We start from the raw sequence: 20,362 nt of genomic DNA on the forward strand, positions 1-20,362 counted from the left end.
TGCTTCCCTTAAAAATATCATCGGTGCATGGAGCCTGCTTCTCCCTCCGCCTGTGTCTCTGCCTCTCTCTCGATCTCTATGTGTGACTATCATGAATAAAAAAAAAAAAAAATCTTCTGTACATATATTATGTGTTTCAGCATCTTTACTGATAAACATTACATTTTAATGAATAACTATTATAATGAAATCTAGCAAAATAGGAGTAAAGTATAAAGCCTCCTGATATGTGTGTGTATATATATATGTATATATGTTAGTTTATTTAAGAAAATTGGGATGGAAATATACTTACAGAGCCAAACTTTGTTGTTTTAAAAACATCTTTACAGGGGCACCTGAGTGGCTCAGTGGTTGAGCATCTGCCTTTAGCTCAGGTCGTGATCCTGGTCCTGGGATCGAGTCCCTCATTGAGCTCCCTGCAGGAAGCCTACTTTTCCCTCTGCCTGTGTCTCTGGTTCTCTCTCTGTGTCTCTCATGAATAAATAAATAAAATCTTAAAAAAAAAAACAACAATCCATACTAAGCTAAGAAAAGGAGAAACCTCATTGCAATTTGATTTTCCCTTCTTTAATTACTCTGAGACTTACTTTAATATTTGTTGTTTCATGTTTGTTATTTATTTAATTTCTTTGGTGAGTTCTTTTTTTATTTTTTTAATTTTAATTTTTTTATTTGATTTTTTTTTTTTCGGTGAGTTTTTATTCTTGTTCTTTGCTTATTTTCCTGTTAGGATGAAGTAGTGTCTATTTTCCAATAGGAATGAAAATATGAAGACTAATCTGGCTTGTAGCTTAGACTGCTGTTTCTGCTATCTCCCATCACAACTCAGGTAGGAAAAGTACCTTCTCACTCATACCGCTATCACAAAAGTTAGGAACTCTGCTTTGAATGATGCTTGATGGATTTCCAAAAAAACACCTCCTTTAATTTAACTCTCTTGTCCTCTTGCTAGGACTCAGGAATAAGCCCTTCCTCTGTCTTTCTCATAATAATTTTTAATATCTGAAATGATGCTAGTTACTGATTTGTTTGCCTGTTTACCACTTATGTACTCCCTCATCTTCAACCGCAATAAGAGAACATTGTTTTGAAGATGGAGACTCTGTATTTCTTGGTCACTGATGTCGCTCTTGGTAACAACAGTATCTGGAACATAGTAGGGGTTCAATAGTTATTAATTGACTAATTAAGTGGCTGACTGGTCTAAAGAACATTCCAACTTACAATATTGAGTTTTGATCCAAATCTGTGCTCCTTGGTCATCTCTTCCGTTGGAATTAGTTTTCCCCCTGAACAGTTTTCAGTTTGTCTGAAGAACAGAGCCCAAAGAGTGAGGAGGGCCGTGTTTTTCCAGGGTGGGGCTAACTGTTCTGCATCAGACCACAGAGTTAACCATGGCTGCAACCCATGTCAGTGGTCTAACCTTGGGCACTCTATTTAACATCCTTAGTGTCTGCTTTCTCTCAACTACCTAACTTTCCTCAACTGAACGAACAAGAATGTCTGCCCCATAAGGTTAGTGTGAGGATTAATAGAGGTAATATATGTAAAGCACTTAGAGCAGCGCCTGACACATAGTAAGTGCTTGATAGATGTTGTTATTATTATATTAGTCTGGGCTCCTAGCGAGAGTTATGTGTCTGTCTCCCTCTCTTGAGGTTAACAAGGAATCTGCATATATAAAGGTGGTGGCCAAGGTAGATAGAGCTTGTTTGCAAATTTCTGCCCGGGAATTATTTTTTTCTAAAGCCATTTTATGTAAAATGCCAGACAGTTTTAATTCTGATTTTTTTTTTCTACAAATGCCTGTGATGGGAATAAGTATTATCCTACTTCTTAGAAAAGTCTGAGGCACAGAAAGGTTAAATGATTTGCTCAAGGACGTAACAAATGAATGGTGGCTGGGAGATAGAAATTATATGACTTCTAGTCCACTGCCCCAGACCGGGCTCATTCTATTTAGATGTTATGTTCATACTTAATATTATAGATCCAAACGACCTGGACTCATCTCCCATTTCCTGTATCGTAGAAGTATGCAGATGGTGCACATAAAGGGAAGGTTACAAGTCAAATGTTGTATCATGGACAGAGAGGCTATAAAATTGAAACATGATCCTCTCTATTATTCCACTTTTATTTGAAGCCTATTCTTTCTTTTTATTCACTTGAAAATACTATTTATTTGCTTTGTGGAGAAGGCATATTCTAGTTTGAAATTATTTCTGTCAATTGCAAAATAAAGTTATCAACTATATAAAATAAAAGATCACCTTGGCAACTTCAAAAATAATAAAGTATGCTATTATAAGAGGTAAATTTTTACACTAGCAGCAACTTATAATAAAACATTAAATCCATATTTATTGCATGAAAAAATAAATTGGACCACATTTGTACCCACTACTTTATAGCCACATACTATATTAGAGAAGCAAGCTGTAATACAGAATGGAAATACACAAATAGAGAAATATTTCCTAGAGCTGTTTTAGTGACTGAGACTAAGGTAAGCTTCTTTTGTTAAAATTGCATATGGTATTTCATGGATTGAAACTAGAGTAGAGGCTTAGTGAAAATAGCACAGTGGGTTTTATCCAGGGGTATGGAGTGGAATTATTTAGTGTGGGGGTGGGGAACAGAACAGACTGGAACATCTGATTGTGGAACCAAAGCAGGGCAGCTGGAAACAGATGAGATGTGGCAAGGGTGATACTTCCAACAGCAGCAGGAAGGGCAATATCCAAACATCAAAAACAGCACTGAGGTCCAACAGATGAACAAGGTGAGTAATGGGTTACCAGCTTTGACCCAGGGGAAGAGAAGAGTCCAGTTGCCAGCACCATCCCTGAGAGGGCCACAGGGCCAGCGCAGAGCTGCCTGGTGGCAGCTGTGCAAGCAGGGACCAAAGCAAAGGAGCACTTGGAATGAAGCCTGGGTCCCAGCAGTGGGAGTGAGGAGCCAGCCAGCAGACTCAGGGGCTGGTGAGTGCACACAAGCCATATTCTTCAGGTCTCTCTCCATTCTAGATGAGGAAGGAAATACTAAAAGGGAAAAATACCAAATTGAAAAAAAAAAAAAGTCATGTGTAATTTATAACATAAAATACCCCAGGCTAGTAAAACCTGGGGCTGTTTCTGTTCACATGATGATTTTTTAAGGCAACACATGCACAAACACTGCTTTTTTAAATAAAAAGAAATATCATAATGTTCTGTGATCTGGTGAACACTTATTCTATGTGTTCACTTCTTATCTCATACAAGTCTTATAAAAACACTGCCCAGGAGATGTTATAATGCTTATCATAGAGTTGATGAAAATGGGTTCAAAACACATTATATAAATCTCCCAAGGTCACCCTGTGAAAGCATCAGGATTCCAGCAGATATCATGAACTTGCTACCTGACCCTACTATCTCTGCCATTTAGAACCATGTCTCAGGAGTTTAAAATCCAGATGTGCTCATTAAAGCAATACAACCAATTGAAAAGGCCACACTTTCTGTAATACAGCCTTAAATTCTACACACATACACACTGAAGTTATATATATACCAGTCACAATGTGAAAGCACTGCTTTGCTTATACTTTTCTTTCTCCCAGGGATGGAAATTGCTTGGCAAATTCCTCCTATGACAAGGAGAGGTGCTTCCAGTTAAGGAAGTTTGTACAGCAAGTAAAATAAGACCAAACTCACACTGACTTAAATAGAAAACAGATTTGTTTATTCAGATAGTGAAGTGTCACTGAATAAGTCTGAAGCTTCAGAAACGGATTGAATCAGAGACTTCAGTTATGCCACCAGAGCCCCAGCCTCTTTCTGCACATTTTCCTGCTGTCTTCCTGTGTACGCCCAAGTATGCTAATGGCAAGGTAGCAAAATAAATGGAGTAGTTCCAGACCTTACATTCTTCACATTCAGGAGACAGTGGGTTTCTTGGTCCCATCATTCCCAGCCAGAGTGTTGGGACTCATGATTGGGTTGGCAAAAGTCATTGGCAGCCAAATGTGATTGTTTGCTGGTTCACCAGGGTTTGGGCATTGTCAACAATTCCTCAAACTGAAGTGGAACCCCACTCAGCTGTGAGCACTGAGACTATGAGAGTATGGGGTTCCTCTAGTTGGGAGGCAGCACTAGGTACTAGGACAACAAACATTGGATGGTGGGCAACAAAACATAAAACAGCCCTATAGGGGATAAGACACAAGAGAGGTAGAGTAAAAATCTGAAGTACAAAGTACCAGGTGTTTACCCTGGGCTCTGTGTGTACCCTGGAGGCCACCTCTAATACTCTAAAAGTGCAGATGGGATGAGTTTATATTTGTGGTAAATAAAAGACTTTAATTCCTCAACATTTTTTTCTTTAAGTTTTCGTGTAATATGTGAACATGATGAATAAACCAAACAGCTCGGAAAGATTACAATGAAAATAGAGGTCTCCTTCTCCCTTGTCATCACACTATTCTCTAAGTCTTTATCCTTCTTCCCCAGGGTAAGCACTATAATAGGTTTCCTGTGCAATTCCAGACATAAAAATTCATATAGTGATATATTTTTTTCCTCCAAATTTCCATAGTAGAAAAAGAAGAAAGCATTACCTAACTCATTCAAGAAGGCTAACACAACCCTCATCCCAAAACAACAACACAAGATTTATTAAAATAGAAAAGCTCAGCCTATTTTAATTTTTAAAATATAGATGCCAAAAATCCTAAATGAAATTGCAGATTAAATGCAAATATGTATACAAAAGATAATATACCATAAATAAATGAGTTTACCTCAGGTGCACGTGAACAATTTCTATCAGAACATCCATAAATATTACTCATCACATTAAAAAAACTAAAAGAGAAAAATCAAATAATCATCCCATTAAATGGAAAAGACATCTGATAAAATAACTATTAAACAAAAAACTTTTATTTCCCTAGAAATAGCCAGATGAATACTATCTATAATAAACAAGTGCAAGCATCGATCTCAATGTATGTGCCAAAGCATTACCTTTAAAATTAAGAATGAGAAAAAAATGTGCCTTTCATGACTTCTAATGGCAATCTTAGCATAGTGAGATAAGAAAAAGGGATTAGAGGAATAAGTGAAGTAGAGGAAATTAAAATACCACTTTTTACAGATGATAAGATTGTTTTCATGAAGACCCTAAAGATCCTATAAACACATCATTAGAAATCATAGAAAAAAAGTTTCCCAAGAGGAATAGATATAAAAATAAATTAAAAAGACAGTTTAATTTCTATATACCAGTAACAAAGTACTTGGAAACAATTAAAAAGAAGAAACAATTAAAGAAGACCTTTATTATGGTATCAGAGAATATAAAATATTCTTAGAATAAATATAACAAAAGGTGTGCAAGAAATCTATAGAAACATTATGAAACATACTTTAAACACAAAAAGCCCTAAATAGAGAATTACCATGATCATGCTCAGGAAAACTGAATAAAGGTATAGATCCTCATATTACAATAGACATTACATTTCCAGTACTTTTAAAATCAAAATCTAAATAGTTTATTGACTTAAGATGATATTAAAATTTTAATGAAAAAGCAAAGAGCCTAAACTAGGGATACTATTTTTGAAAAAGAGAATAGGAATTTACCCTATTAAATACTGGGATTTACTAAGAAGCTAATAAAAGCAAGTCAGTATATCTAGTACAGAGATAAATCAATTGACCAGTGGAACAGGGAATCTCGAAACAGACCTATACAACTATGGAACTTTGGAATATCATACATGAGGCATTTTAGATCAAAGGAGAAATGAGGGACAGTTCACTAAACAGAGCTGGAAAAAAAGTTATACATATGGAGAAAGATGATTTGAACCTCTATCTTATCTAATGTATAAGAAACTTCAGAAGGATTAAATACTTCAGTGTCAAACCCAAAATGTTTAAACTGTCAATAGAAGTTCTTTATGACTCTTTTAGATATACTGGAGTCTACTTAGAAACATAAAAACATAATGGGTTATTGTATAGTAGTCAAAAGTCATGAATTAGGCTGACACACAACAATATGAATGACCCTAAGCAATCTAACATTAACAGAAAAAGTAAGTCCTAAAAGATACCCACAACATAATGTCCTTTTTATAAAGTCAAAAAACTAATACATACATAAACAGAATATTTTTAGGAAATTATTTTTAGTTTTGCATTTTATACTTTAAGTCTGTGTTCCACTGAGGAGGGAGGGAGGGAGTGAGTTATTTATTTACGGAGATGTAAGTTCTGTGTCTTACATTGATTTGTTTGTGTGGGGGATGTTCAGTTGTTCCGGCACCATTTGTTGGAGAGTATCTTTGCTTCATTGCAACTTTGTCAAGGATCAGTCAACTCTATGTACATGGGTCTATTTCTAGGCTCTTTTCTTCTGTTTAGCTGACCTATTTGTCTGTTCTTTCGCCAGAACAACACTGTCTTGATTATTGCAGCTTTATAGTAAGTCTTGAAGTCAGGTGGTGTCAATCCTCCAACTTTGTTTCTCTCCTTCAGTATTGCGGTGGTTATCCTGGTCCTTTGCCTCTTCTTACAAACTTCAGAATCAGCTTGTCAGTATCCTCAAAATAACTTGCTAGGATTTTGATTGAGATTGCATTGACTAGATAGATCAAGTTAAGGAGAACTCACATCTTGATAACACTGAGTCTTCCTCTTCAACAATGTGGAATATCTCTTCATTTCTTTAGTTCTTAGATTTTGTTCATCAGAGTTTTGCAGCTTTCCTCATATAGATATTGTACACATTTTTGTCAAACTTATACCTAGGTACTTCATTTTAGGTGGTACTAATATAATTGGTATTGTGTTTTTAGTTTCAAATTTCACATGTTCATTTCTGCATAGAGGAAATCAATGGATTATGTATGTTAAACCTCTGTCTTACAACATTGCTATAACTCTTATTAGTTCCAGGAATTTTTGGTCAACTATTTTATTTTATTTTATTTTATTTTATTTTATTTTATTATTTTATTTTATTTTATTTTATTTTATTTTATTTTATTTATTTTCGTTCTTTTTATAAATTTATTTTTTATTGGTGTTCAATTTGCCAACATATAGAATAACACCCAGTGCTCATCCCGTCAAGTGCCCACCTCAGTGCCTGTCACCCAGTCACCCCCACCCCCCGCCCTGGTCAACTCTTTTAGAGTTTCTATGTAGATGATCATGATCATCTGTGAATAAAGGTGGTGTGTTTCTTCCTTCTTAGTCTGTATATCTTTTATTTCTCCTCCTCCTCCTCTTTTTTCTCTTTCTTCTCCTCCTCTTTTTCCTCCTCCTCCTCCTTCTTTTCCTCCTCCTCCTCCTTCTTTTCCTCCTCCTCCTTCTTCTCCTCCTTCTTTTTTTTCTATCTCATTGCACTGGCTAGGACTTCAGTATGATGTTGAAAAGGAGTGGTGAAAGGAGACATCTTTGCATTGTACCTAAACTTAGTGGGAAAGCTTTGCATTTCTCACTATTAAGTATGACAGTAGTTGTAGGTTTTTGTGGTTATTTCTTTTTTAGGTCGAGGAAATTTCCCTATATTCTTAGTCTACTGAGAGTTTTTGCCATGGATGGGTGTTGGATTTTGTTAAATGCTTTTTTTGCATCTATCGGTATGTTCATGTCACTTTCTTTTTTAACATATTGATGTGTTGGCTTACATTAATTGATTTTTGAATGTTGAACCAGGCTTGCCTACCTGGGATAAGTCCCACTTGGTCATCGTGTATATAGGCATACCTTGGAGATTTTGCAGTACCAGACCACTGCAATAAAGCAAATATCACAATAAAGCAAGTCGAATGATTTTTTTGATTCCCTAGTATATATAAAAGTTATATTTAAACTATAGGCTATTAAGCATGCACTCTGCACTAGCATTATGTATTTTAATATTTTGCCATGTTCACATTTGCCTTCATTCCCTAGGTGTGTATGTGTATGTATGTATATATGTGCATGTACATGGATATAAATACACACCACATGAAGGTATGCTGTGAGTCCCAGGATCAAGTTCCGCATTGGGCTCCCTGTATGGACCTGCTTCTCCCTCTGCCTATGTCTCTGCCTCTCTCTGTGTGTCTCTCATGAATAAATAAAATATTTTTTTTAAAAAAAAGCACAGAGGTAGATTATGCAGTGAGTTGTAATCTTTTTGCTCATGATGGTTCTTGCCTGGATGTTGATAGCTGCTGACCAGGGTGGTGGTTGCTGAGGATTGGTGGCTGTAGCGATTTTCCTAGTATAAGGCAACAATGAAGTTTGCTGCATCATTGGACTCTTCCTCTCACAAATGATTTTTCTGTAGCATGTAAAGCTGTTGGATAGCATTTACCCACAGTAGAACTTCTTTAAAAATTGGATTCAATCCTGTCAAAGCCTACTGCTGCTTTATCAACTAAGTTTAGGTAATATTCTAAATGCTTTGTTGTCAATTCAACAGTCTTCACAACATCTTCACCAGGAGTAGATTCCATTTCAAAATACCACTTTCTTTCTTTTTAATTTATTTATTCATGATAGACATAGAGAGAGAAAGAGGCAGAGACACAGGCAGAGGGAGAAGCAGGCTCCATGCAGAGAGCCTGATGCGGGACTCAATCCTGGGTCTCCAGGATCATGCCCTGGGCCAAAGGCAGGCGCTAAACCGCTGAGCCACCCAGGGATCCCCCAAAATACCACTTTCTTTGTTCATTTGTCAGAGTTTCTTTGCTAATTCATATGAAGCAGCTTCTCATCCCCTAAAGTTTTATCCTTAGATTGTGGCAATTCAGTTACATCTTTAGGCTGCACTTTTAAATTTAGTTCTCTTGCTATTTCCACCACATCTGCTCATACTTTCTTTACTAAAGTCTTGAACCCTCAGATCCATGACGGCTGGAATCAACTTCTTCCATACAACTATTGATGCTGATATTTTGACCTCTTCCTATGAATCACAGATGTTACACATGTTCTTAATGGGATTTAGAATGATGAGTACTTTGTAGAACATTTTTAATGTACTTTTCCCAGATGCATCAGAGGAATCACTATCTATAGCAGCTATAGCCTTATGAAATGTATTTCTTAAGTAATGAGACATGAAAGTCAAAATTATTTCTTGATCTGTTGATTGCAGAATGAATATTGTGTTAGCAGGCATGAAAACAACATTAATTTCATACATCCCTATCAGAGCTTTGGGTAACCAGGTGCATTGTCAGCGAACAGTAATATTTTGATAGGAATATTTTTTTTCTGAGTGGTAGCTCTCAACAGTGGGCTTAAAATACAAACCATATTGTAAACCATAATTCTTAAGGGCCCTAAGATTTTCAAAATGGCAAATGAACATTCTACTGGAAGTTACCAACTGCAACAGCCCCTAACAAGAGAGTCAGCCTGTCCTTGTGCTGTCCATAATTATAGTCAAATAACATGTGGTGGTCTGTATGATGGGCTGAGCCATTAATAAATGTCTTTAAGATTTGGAGAACATGGAAATTGCCATCATGAATGGAAATTGTCCAGATATTGATCAAGATGTACAAACTGAAATAAACTACCTGTGTAATGGAAGGATGAAAGAGTCTATATGGCAAGGCGGACTCTGAAGGAAGCCATCCAAAGGGTGAAAAGCATGACTTGCAAATGGAGTAGGAATCTTCCAGAGATGATTTGGTTTGTATATGTGCTTATACACAAGTTCTATGATGAAGGCCTCTATGAATCCAGTAGATCAGCATATCAGTGAAAAAGAGGAGGGGGAGTATACTAACAATGAGCCCAAACCAGCCACCTGAAAACTCTCCAGGGTCATCATATAGTTTGCTGTAATCTCTCAACTCTAGGAGAAACAATGAAACAGTGGGACTATTAAATTATGGCAGTAATTGGACAATAAATGTAATCTCTCTATAGACTTTATTTTTAAAAAATCATGGATGCTTCATTAATAAATGATCACAGACAAAATAATAACTCAGTGTTGCAAAGATGAAATAAAGTATATAAGCACCAAGATTTGTTACTTGATCTGGAGACTAATAGTTTATCAGAAGAGGTCATCCTCGGACCATCAGGCTGGATAGAGGTATGGCGTAAAAAAATAATAATCTGCAAAACTGAGCACAAGATCCATCTTAGCTCCTAAAGAGGGTCTGCAGATTCAGTCTCTGTGGGATTGTAAGATGCCCTTTTTCCTTAAACCTTATGATCCAACCTCTGCCAACTTTAGACTTTTCTTCTGCAGATTTCTCACTGGTCAGCCTTCACAGAAATGAAGAGAGTTAAGGCTTTGCTCTGGATTAGGCTTTGGCTTAAGGGAATGCTGTGGCTGGTTTGATCTTCTATCCAGACCACTAAAACTTTCTCCAAATCAGCGATAAGGCTGTTTTGCTTTCTTATCATTCACATGTTCACTGGAGTAGCACTTTAATTTTCTTCAAGAACTTTTCCCTTTTTTGGCTCACTGCTGGGTGTAAGAGGCCCAACTTACTGCCTGTGTCAGCTTTTGACATGCCTTCTTCACTAAGCTTAATTATTTCTAGCTTTTAAAGTGAGAGATGGGTGGTTCTTCCTTTTACTTGAACACTTAGAGGTTATTGTGGGGTTATTAATTGGCATAATTTTAATATTCTTGCGTCTCGGCAAGTAAGAAGGCCAGAGGAGAGGGAGAGAGATGGGGGGGGGGGGGGGAGGTCAGCCAGTAGAGCAGTCAAAACACATACAACATTTATCAATGAAGTTTGCTGTTTTATATGGCCACAATCGGCGGCACCCTACAATTGCTATAGTAACATCAAAGATTACTGATCACAGATCACCATAACAAATATAATAATAATGAAAATGTCTGAAATACTGCAAGAGTTACCAAAATGTGACACAGAGACATGAAATGAGCAAAATGCTGTTGGAAGAATAGCACTGACAGGCTTGCTCTGTGCAGTGGCCACAAACCTTCAATTTGTGAAAAACACAGTATCTGTGAAGAACAATAAAATAAAAGCATGTCTGTACTGTGTATATTTTATTGTACTTTCTCTCTCTCTCCCTTTTATGGGGAGAGGAATAGAAGGAGAGGGAGAGAGAGAGAGAGAGACTCTTAAGCAGGCTCCATGACCAGCACAGAGCCTGACACGGGGCTCGATCCCAGACCCAGAGATCATGAGCCAAAATGAAGGCTTGGGCATTTAACCTACTGAGCCACCCAGGCACCTCCTACTCTACTCTCTTCTTGCTTGCATGGTTTCTGGAGAAGTTGCATGTAATTCTTATTTTTGTTCCTCTGTAGGTAAGGTTTCCCTCCACCTCTTTTCAGGGCTTTTCAAGATTTTCTCTTTAATTTCAAAGTGATATGTCTGGGTGTAGTTTTTGGGGCAGTAATTCTGCTAGGTGTCCTCTGAGCTTCCTGAATCTGTGTTTTGGTGTCTGACTTACTTTAAGGTAATTCTCAATCATTATTGTTTGCACAGAATTTCTTCTATTCCTTTCTCTTCCTTCTCCATCCAATATTTCCACTATGCATAGGTTCTCTTTCATAGCTGTCTTACAGTCCTGAGATATTCTGTTATGGTGTTTTGTTTTCCATCTTTGTTCTCTTTGCTTTTCAGTTTTTTTTAATAATAAATTTATTTTTTATTGGTGTTCAATTTGCCAACATACAGAATAACACCCAGTGCTCATCCCGTCAAGTGCCCCCCTAAGTGCCCGTCACCCAATCACCCCCACCCCCCACCACCTCCCCTTCCACCACCCCTAGTTCGTTTCCCAGAGTTAGGAATCTCTCATGTTCTGTCTCCCTTTCTGATATTTCCTACCCATTTCTTCTCCCTTCCCCTCTATTCCCTTTCACTATTATTTATATTGCTTTTCAGTTTTGGAGGGTTTTGTTAAGGTATCCTTAAGTGCAGACTCTGTTCAGTCTACTAGCAATCCCATCAAAGGCATTCTTTATTTATGTTCTGGTGTTGTTGCTCTCTAGCACTTCCTTTTGGTTCCTTCTGAGGATTTCCCTCTTTCTGCTTACATTACCTATCTGTTCTTACATGCTGTTTACTTTATCCATTAGAGCCCTTGGCATATTAATCATAACATTTTAAAGTCCTGGTCCAATAATTCTAACATCCATGCCATATCTGGTTTTGATGCTTTCTCTGTCTTTTCAAATTGGCCTTTTGGCCTTTTGGTATGCTCTGATGATATACCAGCATATCAGACTCTGCTTAACTAGTTTCCACCGAGAGCAGGTTTGTTAAGAAGAACAGTATCTTCTGGTGTATTTCAAAATGATTCATCTTCTCAAACACCCCTTTTGGACACACAGGGGCATTTTTATTAGAGATTTACTGTAGGAACCTGTTCAGGCCCCTACCGGTAAATCCCATGAAGTTATGGGGCCTCCTGATGACTAGGTCTCCATAGGGCTTCTAACTCTCAGACTCATCTACACTGAGCCTCCAGCAACGTGTCAGTTACAGTTCAGGTTTTCCTTCCCCAAAACTGGCTCCTGAGGCAGGCAGTTTCTACTTGTTAGCCTCTATTTCAGGAAATTGTTATTCTCTATATTTGCTCTAGGTCTTTCCAATCACTGGGGTAGTGATTTGCTGTGTGTCCCTCACCTCTCTTATGTATCCTAGAATTTTGTTGATATATCCATTTGCTCAGCTTTTTGCTACTTTGCAGCTTCAAGTCTCCTTATGTGCAGAGCCAGAAACTGGAAGTGTAGTTGTATTCGTTTTTATTGCTGCTGTGACAAATTGCCATAGACTTAATGGCTTAAAAACAACACATATTTATTATCTTATAGGGTTGAAAGTCAGAAATCTAAAATGGCTCTCACTGGGTTAAAATCAAGGTATCAGCATAGCTGTGTTCCTTCTGGAGGCTCTAAGGACATCCCTTTGCTTACTTTTTCCAGCTTCTCGAGTCCACCTGCATTCCTTGGCTTGTGGCCTCTTCCATCTTCAAAGCCGGCCTTGACTGCTTGAGTCTCTCTCCCATCACTTCACTCTGATACTAACTCTTCTTACCTCTTCCACTTTTGATGACCGTGGTGATTTTGTTGGGCCCACACCAGGCCCTCTTGGGTAATCTTTCTATTTTTCAGTCTGGACATCAGCATCCTCACTTATATTTGCAACTTTAATTCTTCCTTGTCATATAACATAATATATTCCCATGTTCTGGGGATTAGAGCATGGGCATATTTAGAGTGCTATTACCTTGCTTACCACAGAAGTCACGTAGCTTGTGACTTTTAAGACAGCTTTTCAGATAACTAATGACTCATATAAACAAGTACTTGTAGTGGTGGAGATCATGCTTTGTTTCCTGTTGGCTGTTAATATTGGCATAAAAATGGCCATTCTATTTTAGTTCTTTAGCTTTCTGATTTGACTCCTATCAATTTTAATTTACAAAACCTAATCTACGTTGTGTTTTAATATATCTAGTATGGTACCTCTTTATTTTATTGAGGTCACCCAAATAGCTCAAATTAGTAAAGAAATCAGTGGACTTAATTATATTCATTGTTTTGGACACATTTGTCACATTGGTCCAATTTGTCAGATGAGCAACTTTTGTATATATGTCTAAGTTTCACGGTTACATGTTTTGATCAAAGATAAAGGAACAACTGCTAATATAAAAGTTTTTTAAAGAAATTATAAAAATTATATATGTTTTAAAATATAATTTATCTTACATAAGTTATAAAAGTCATATATTATATAAGCTTTTAAAATCATAAAACAAATTTTATAATTTAATTGGTATTCAAGTAAAGTAGATAAACAGTAAAATATTTTTTGTTTTTTAATGTAAATTTTTGCCCAAGTGGAATTTATATTTATACCCACCATGTGGGGAAAATGACTAATGATTAGATATTATATTCTGTCTATTTATACATAATTGAATATTTCAAGACATCCATCAGTTATTCCTAGAGGCAAAGTCAAGCACAAATACCTACATTAAAAACAATTCAAAAATTTTATTAGCTTTTACGGTGTTCTATCCTGGATACACTTAGGATTTTTTCTTTCAATAGCTTACCTATATTCTCAAAGAATGGTTGCCATTGACTTAATTTTTTAATTTAATTCAATTTTAACTTTACTGAAATTACATTTTAATAATTTACGATGATCTCTGTTTAACAAGCTGTAAACTTTATAGGCATATCTGTCTTTATCTTAGCAGCTACAGATGGCTGATCCCAACTGCTAGCAACTTTTACAAAATATAAATCATAAGTGGGTAGAAATGATCCTTTGGAGCCCCTTCTTATGTTAATCTACAGGTGTTTGCGTTATATATGTATGTTTCAATGTTGGAGTCTCAAGATCTCAAAAAGCCTTAGTGAAAGCATCTTTAGAACCAAATAGAAGTGTTCTGTATTTTAACTGTCTTCCATTTGAAAATCAAATCCAGAACAGGCTATTGCAGGACCTAAAAATTTATATAACGTAACCCTTGTTTCTGTCATGCTCCATTATTTATGTACTATATTCCGCCACCACTGGTTAATTAACTCCCTTTGTCCTTGGTATCCATGTGGGTGTTACTACCAGTCACATTTTACTCCTAGGCACCTTGGAAAAATGAGTATGTGAATGCTATGCCTACACACGTTCTGCATACAGATCAGGTTGCACGCCACTAAAGGAAAGCAGAATGTAAGGCAGAGCTTCCCTGATGAGACAAGAGAGGTAAGGAAATGTTTTAACCAGTGTTTTGAACCTAGTTTGTTGAATTTAATTGAATGAACCTGGGTTAGAAAAGCAAATATCGTAAGGTCTGTGGAGGATGCAAAGATAAATATGATGCAGCTCTACCTTTTGGGGTGGAAAATCCAGAGAGGCAGGTGGATTTGTAACTAACTCTAAGGCAGTCAAGATGTTATAATAGAAGTAAGGGAAGAAGAGATTGATTTCAGTTTTAATTTTGTTTTTGAGAAAGGTTGTGGGGTTTTGAGATGGGTTGTGTGGTATTTTTTGAAAATCTTTTTAGTATTATTAGTATTAAGTAATTACAGACTCATAAGTTGTAAAAATAGCATGGAGAGATCCAATGTACTCCTTGCCCAGCTTCTCTTAATGGTACCTGTTATAGAACTAGTACATTAATCAAAACTAGGAAATTGACACTGATACAATTCAATTAAGTAGACTACAGACTTCACTGAGTAATCTTTTAGTATGCAGAAATAAAAGAGGGAAGGAGAAAGGAACTCTAGGTTGAGGAAATAGCATTTGGTTGAGTATAGGTCATGAGAGACTTTGGATTATTCAAGAAACCTGCCGGAAGGGACTTTAACAAGTAAGCCATTCCCTTTCACTTTATAAATGAACTAATGAGGCCCAGAGAGATTAGACAACTTGCTTATTTCGTTTTCTTTCATTGGTTAGTGACTGAGTTTAGGTATATTTATACAGCATACACCGGAGTGCTGGTCTCCAAGATCTTAGTCTAGGAATATTCCTTCCCAAACTGTTTTCTTAGGTGGAATAAATAGATGGTTATTCTTTGAGAACCTCTGTTGAGATCCTCCCTTAGGCATAATTTTTCCTCCGAGTCCCTGGAGCCTAGTGCAATATCTGACACACAATAGATGCTCAGTAAATATCTATTGAATGAATGAACCACCGAATTTCTTTTTTAACCCCTACAACTGAAGGAGAGGCGCTTCAACCGAGGATAAAAAGAAAATAAATCACACCCACAATTAGCTCACTGCAGTGGAATTCATTACTAAAAGTCAATTTGCAGTTGGGCAAAATGACAGCTGGAAGAAGGAATTTGAGCAGAGAAACACGTTTTATTTGAATTATGATGAATTAAAAATGTACACAGGCAATTACTCCTATTTCAGCTACACTGTGCAGTAAATGTGTAAATAAAAGGTGTGAGTGTCCATTGTGGAAAAAGGCGTATTCTCCTTTTCTGATTTTGAACACATGCATCAGATGTCCCTTCATAGGGATCATTATCGTTTTTAGCTTAATTCCAAGCTAAAAAACAGAATCATTACGGAAATACTGCTTTTCTTATTGAGCAATCTGTAGGATAGCTTGTTGCCAAATTAAGCAGCACACAGCACTTGTTAACTTAATTAGCAACCTAACGGCTGAACCTCAGCCTGACAAAATGCACGTTGCGTCGGATGGAAATTGCAGTGAAACTACAGCCACTTCAAAAGAAACACAATCCTGCGAATATTTAATTTCCCTTTTGGGCTAAAAGGAAAACCTGATCACCTGGGAGAATCTCCCACTTCCTGTTGCAGCCCAAACCACGTTACCAAGAGTCAGCACCTTAGAGGTTGTGCAACACTCCTTTTTCAAAGGCTGTGTGCAAGAGAACTCCCAAAGGGCTAATGGATATACTTGTGCCTCCATTAATAGCATGGAAAGCAAACTAATTAATTAGAGGACACACTGAATAAACTCCATTTATCACCAAATGGCCCAAGTGATAAACAAATTATTTAAGAGCTTATTGAAAGCAGACATCAAGAAGGCAATTGTCAAGGATTCAAACTGATGTGTTTGTGAATATCTCTAGAGTAGCAGCAGTTTCAAGGCCCCTTGCTGGGGACAGACATGGAGATTTTATGTGACAGAGGATTTGTGTAGGTTGACTCACCAACAGATCTTAAATTGTTGCTGGGTTCTCTCTCTTCTTTAGAATCTGTTAGTCCTTCTGGCTCAGATGTAATCCACTGGAAATAATCCTCCTGTTCCTGATTTTTGGAAAACAGAGGCTCAGCTCTGATATGCTGGTATGAAATGGGCAAAGGTGTATTCATGATGTTATTCTGGCATTTCAACATGCAGAATTTTCTGCCTTCAGGCTGATGTGTACTTTAAGTGAACTATGAGAGAGAGGGAGAGGAGGAGAGGGAGAGAGAAAAGAGAGACCTAGGAGCAATGAAGACTGTCATCATTTTTATTATATACTGACAATATCTATGTGATGGGGCTTAGAGATTTACCTAACAAATGCTTGCTAATTTCTATAACTATTATATATATTTTTAAAAATTTCCCCATCATCTGTTTTTGGTATGCTTTAGGTCTCTGGTAGATAGAAGAAAACCATAGTACATAAGATAAAGTGGGTTTTCCAGACGGGTCACTTATTCCTATTATTATTATTATTATTATTCTGTCTGAGCCTCTTTTCTCATGTAACCTGTCATGTCACTGCATTTTGCCAGAGCCTTACAAGCCTTCATTGATTCTTCTCTCCCTCTCACATATACAAAAACGCTGACGTGTCTGCAGTATATTTTGTGCCACTGAACACTCGGAAAAGGCCTTATAAATGGATGGCATTGTTGTTGTAAGTGGTTTACCCAAACTAATTTCAATATTTGTGTGTGAACCTGAGTTAGTTTTGAAAGTCTGCTACTTGTAAATGATATTAGCTATTATGAAACTAAAGAAAGGAATTTCTAATAATTTGGGGAGTTATTGTGTGCTGTTTGATTATGGGGGTTAACATTGATTTTGATATGTGTTACAACTGAAAAAAAAAATGAGAAGAAGAGTTCGTTCCTGTGTAGGGATGACACAGATTTCTCATGTTCTCTCTCTACGTTTCATGGCATTTTGTGTCTATCTTCATGTAACAGTTGATACTTTATAGATCTTCTTGATCTGATATGATGGCTCAATGAGAATATGAATTCTTGGGTGATAGGGACTATGTCCTTTTCATTTTATTAGTTCAGCCCTTCCCATATACGTGGTACTCTAGAAACTGGTGATGGTTTTGTTAAATGAATTACAAGTTCTCCTAATCCCTGTGTACTCTGAAAATGGCATCTGATAATACACCTTCTGTAAGTCAATGTTTATTAATTCAGCCAGAGTGAAGCATGTAGTTCTGGGGACAGAGATAGCTGATGAGCTCTACTAGTTACCGGGGCTTCTTTGTCCTATCAGTATGCGGTCACCTAGAAGTGGAAATGGCTCATGTCATGGCAGCATCCAATTTAGACTTTGCCTTATCTTATGGAATAATTCTAATTTATATCCAGCATACCTCAAGGTATCTCTAAAACTATTTATCCTGATATTAGGGAGGTGACATTGACATTATGCAGTGGAAATTATTGTCGATTAAGGGTCAGTGGATTATAGTCCTATAATCCTGTCGTAGTTTTAGGTCTATGATTTTTGGAAAGATTCTTAACTTTTAGCTTTCAGTGTCTTCGTAAGTCTGGAAAGAATGTTGTCATTTCTTTGTAGAGCATACTTTCTTACTCTTTGTTTGGATCTAACCCTCTTTGGCATGTGGTTTGTGGTGTGAACAGTAGAGAAAAGTGAAAGAGAATTATCACCAGGGTGGGAAAAGAAAACATTCACAACACACTTTCCAGTGTCCATGCCCTCTTGTGTTTTCCAGATGGGCACCAGGTCATTTCTAAAGAGAGCCATCATAGATGTGATCACAGCACAGCTCTGTGGCAGTCCTACGTTAACGCTTACCGTAAGTTTTTGGGATGGGTTGTCAGCTTCTGATAGGCTCAGTGACAGTTGTTTTGCTCATTAGGTGTTATCTGAATAATCAGAATGATTCTGTGTACTGCTGCTTAGTGCCCCCCAAAATAGCTCCTGAGCTGGACAATCTGAGTGAGCCAAGACTGGTATGATATCAGCATCCCTTCTACTCACTCTGGAAGAGTGAGACTGAGCCCCAAATACATTTTGAACCAACCATCTGAATTTTCACCCCTCCATATCAGCATCTTTTTCTAAGTATAAAGATACGAAGTGTGCTCAGCAGCAGCTTGTACTTTTTACAACTCTGAAGTATGTGTTCTTTACAAAGATAATTTCATATAAATGTTAGGGCTTTACCGTTTTAATCATTTTCGGATATTTTTTAGTTGTCTTTTAGATGCACGCTTTCATACATTTGTTTTCTGTAGATTAGACAAATAAATGGCTGTTCTTATTTTTTTAAATCTGTCCCAACTGTTAAGCTCCTGGTGTTTAGCTTCAAACTCACGCTTCCATGCTCTGCTTCGTCGTGCTGGAGCTGGGACTCTGCAAAACACATTTCTGCTCTGCAGTTAGCTCCTTGCAAGACTGCCAACAGGGATGCCAGACGCAGACCACAAAGCTGAAGGAGAAAGGAGTGACTTGTCCTCTTCGTTTCACACTTCTTTCTTTAATGTGTTTTTATTGAGATATAATTGACATATAACATTGAAGTGTATAACGTCGATTCGATACATGCATATATTGTAGTATGATTACCACTGTTGTGTTAGTTAATGTAACGTAAGCATCGTTTCTTTTTTGTGGTGGGAAAATTAAGCCCCAGTCTCCTAGCAACTTTGAGGTTTACATTACAGTATTGTTGTGTGTAATCACTGTGCTGTGCGTTCCATCTCTAGGCCTGATTTATCTACTAGTTACTAGTTTGTATCCTTAAGCATCTCCCCACTTCCCTTAGTATTACTTCTTCACCCCAACAGCAGCAGTTCCTTGGGGAGGCAGCAATTAACTCTGTTTTGGAATTTATGTACCACTTGCCAAACCAGCACCAGAGGATCAGTGTACCCTCCTGAGAAGTCTGATTTTTCAGCCCCTAACAGCCCCTCTGTAAGATACCTTGGAGGTATCACAGCCGGGGCTGTGGTCACTGCTTGCTACAGGTGCTCCCTCCATCATGTCTTAGGGCTCTTGGTTTTATTTGCCTTTTCAGTTAATATAGTTAACAATTATTTCCGCCAACTTAATTTCCATATTGAATTCTCTCTGTTACAAAAGCTGTTCTGATTCCTGTCTCTTGATTGGACCGTGACTGACACAGACCTGTTAGTCATTTACCCCAGCATATCCACTCCTGGGTCTCTTCTGGAAGCCAGTCCTGGAGAACACTTCAAGCCATTTCCTGGCCTGTTTTTCTGACCTCACAACAAAGAGGTCTAAGCAATTGCTTTAATGGGTTTTGGTAAAAACCTCATGAATACATGTAATGAGCCCCAGTCCTTCAGCAAAGGGTCACATGTCCCTTACTCTGGAAGTTCTGAAGCCTCATCTCTATGGGAGAACACTCACTGCTGACAGCCCGTCCACACATTTTGTGTTTAGTCATCTTTCACATAACCTCATTAAATCATAGGACTTGGAAGGAAAATTGAGAAATCATTTAGTTAATTTGCTTGCTTCAGACAGGATTAAATCTCAATACTGGCGTAACTTAGTTTTTCCATCAAAACTAGATGCTACACATTTGTAAAATGAGTACATGAAAGTATTTTATAATCAAGATATTATAAATTATAATGACTTGATAAGAAATTTCTTATGTCCATG

General features: G+C 37.3%; 1 long non-coding RNA gene and 1 pseudogene across 1 annotated transcript in view; both read right to left on the minus strand.

Moving 5' to 3' along the window:
* The window catches only part of LOC140612562 (uncharacterized), a 51,916-nt gene that overhangs the window by 23,178 nt on the left and 8,376 nt on the right, over positions 1-20,362 (minus strand). The window lies entirely within an intron of this gene.
* On the minus strand, positions 9,374-10,158 carry LOC140608464 (lathosterol oxidase pseudogene; annotated as a pseudogene).

This window comes from Canis lupus, chromosome 1 (genome assembly GCF_048164855.1).
Source record: "Canis lupus baileyi chromosome 1, mCanLup2.hap1, whole genome shotgun sequence".
Lineage (NCBI taxonomy): Eukaryota > Metazoa > Chordata > Mammalia > Carnivora > Canidae > Canis > Canis lupus.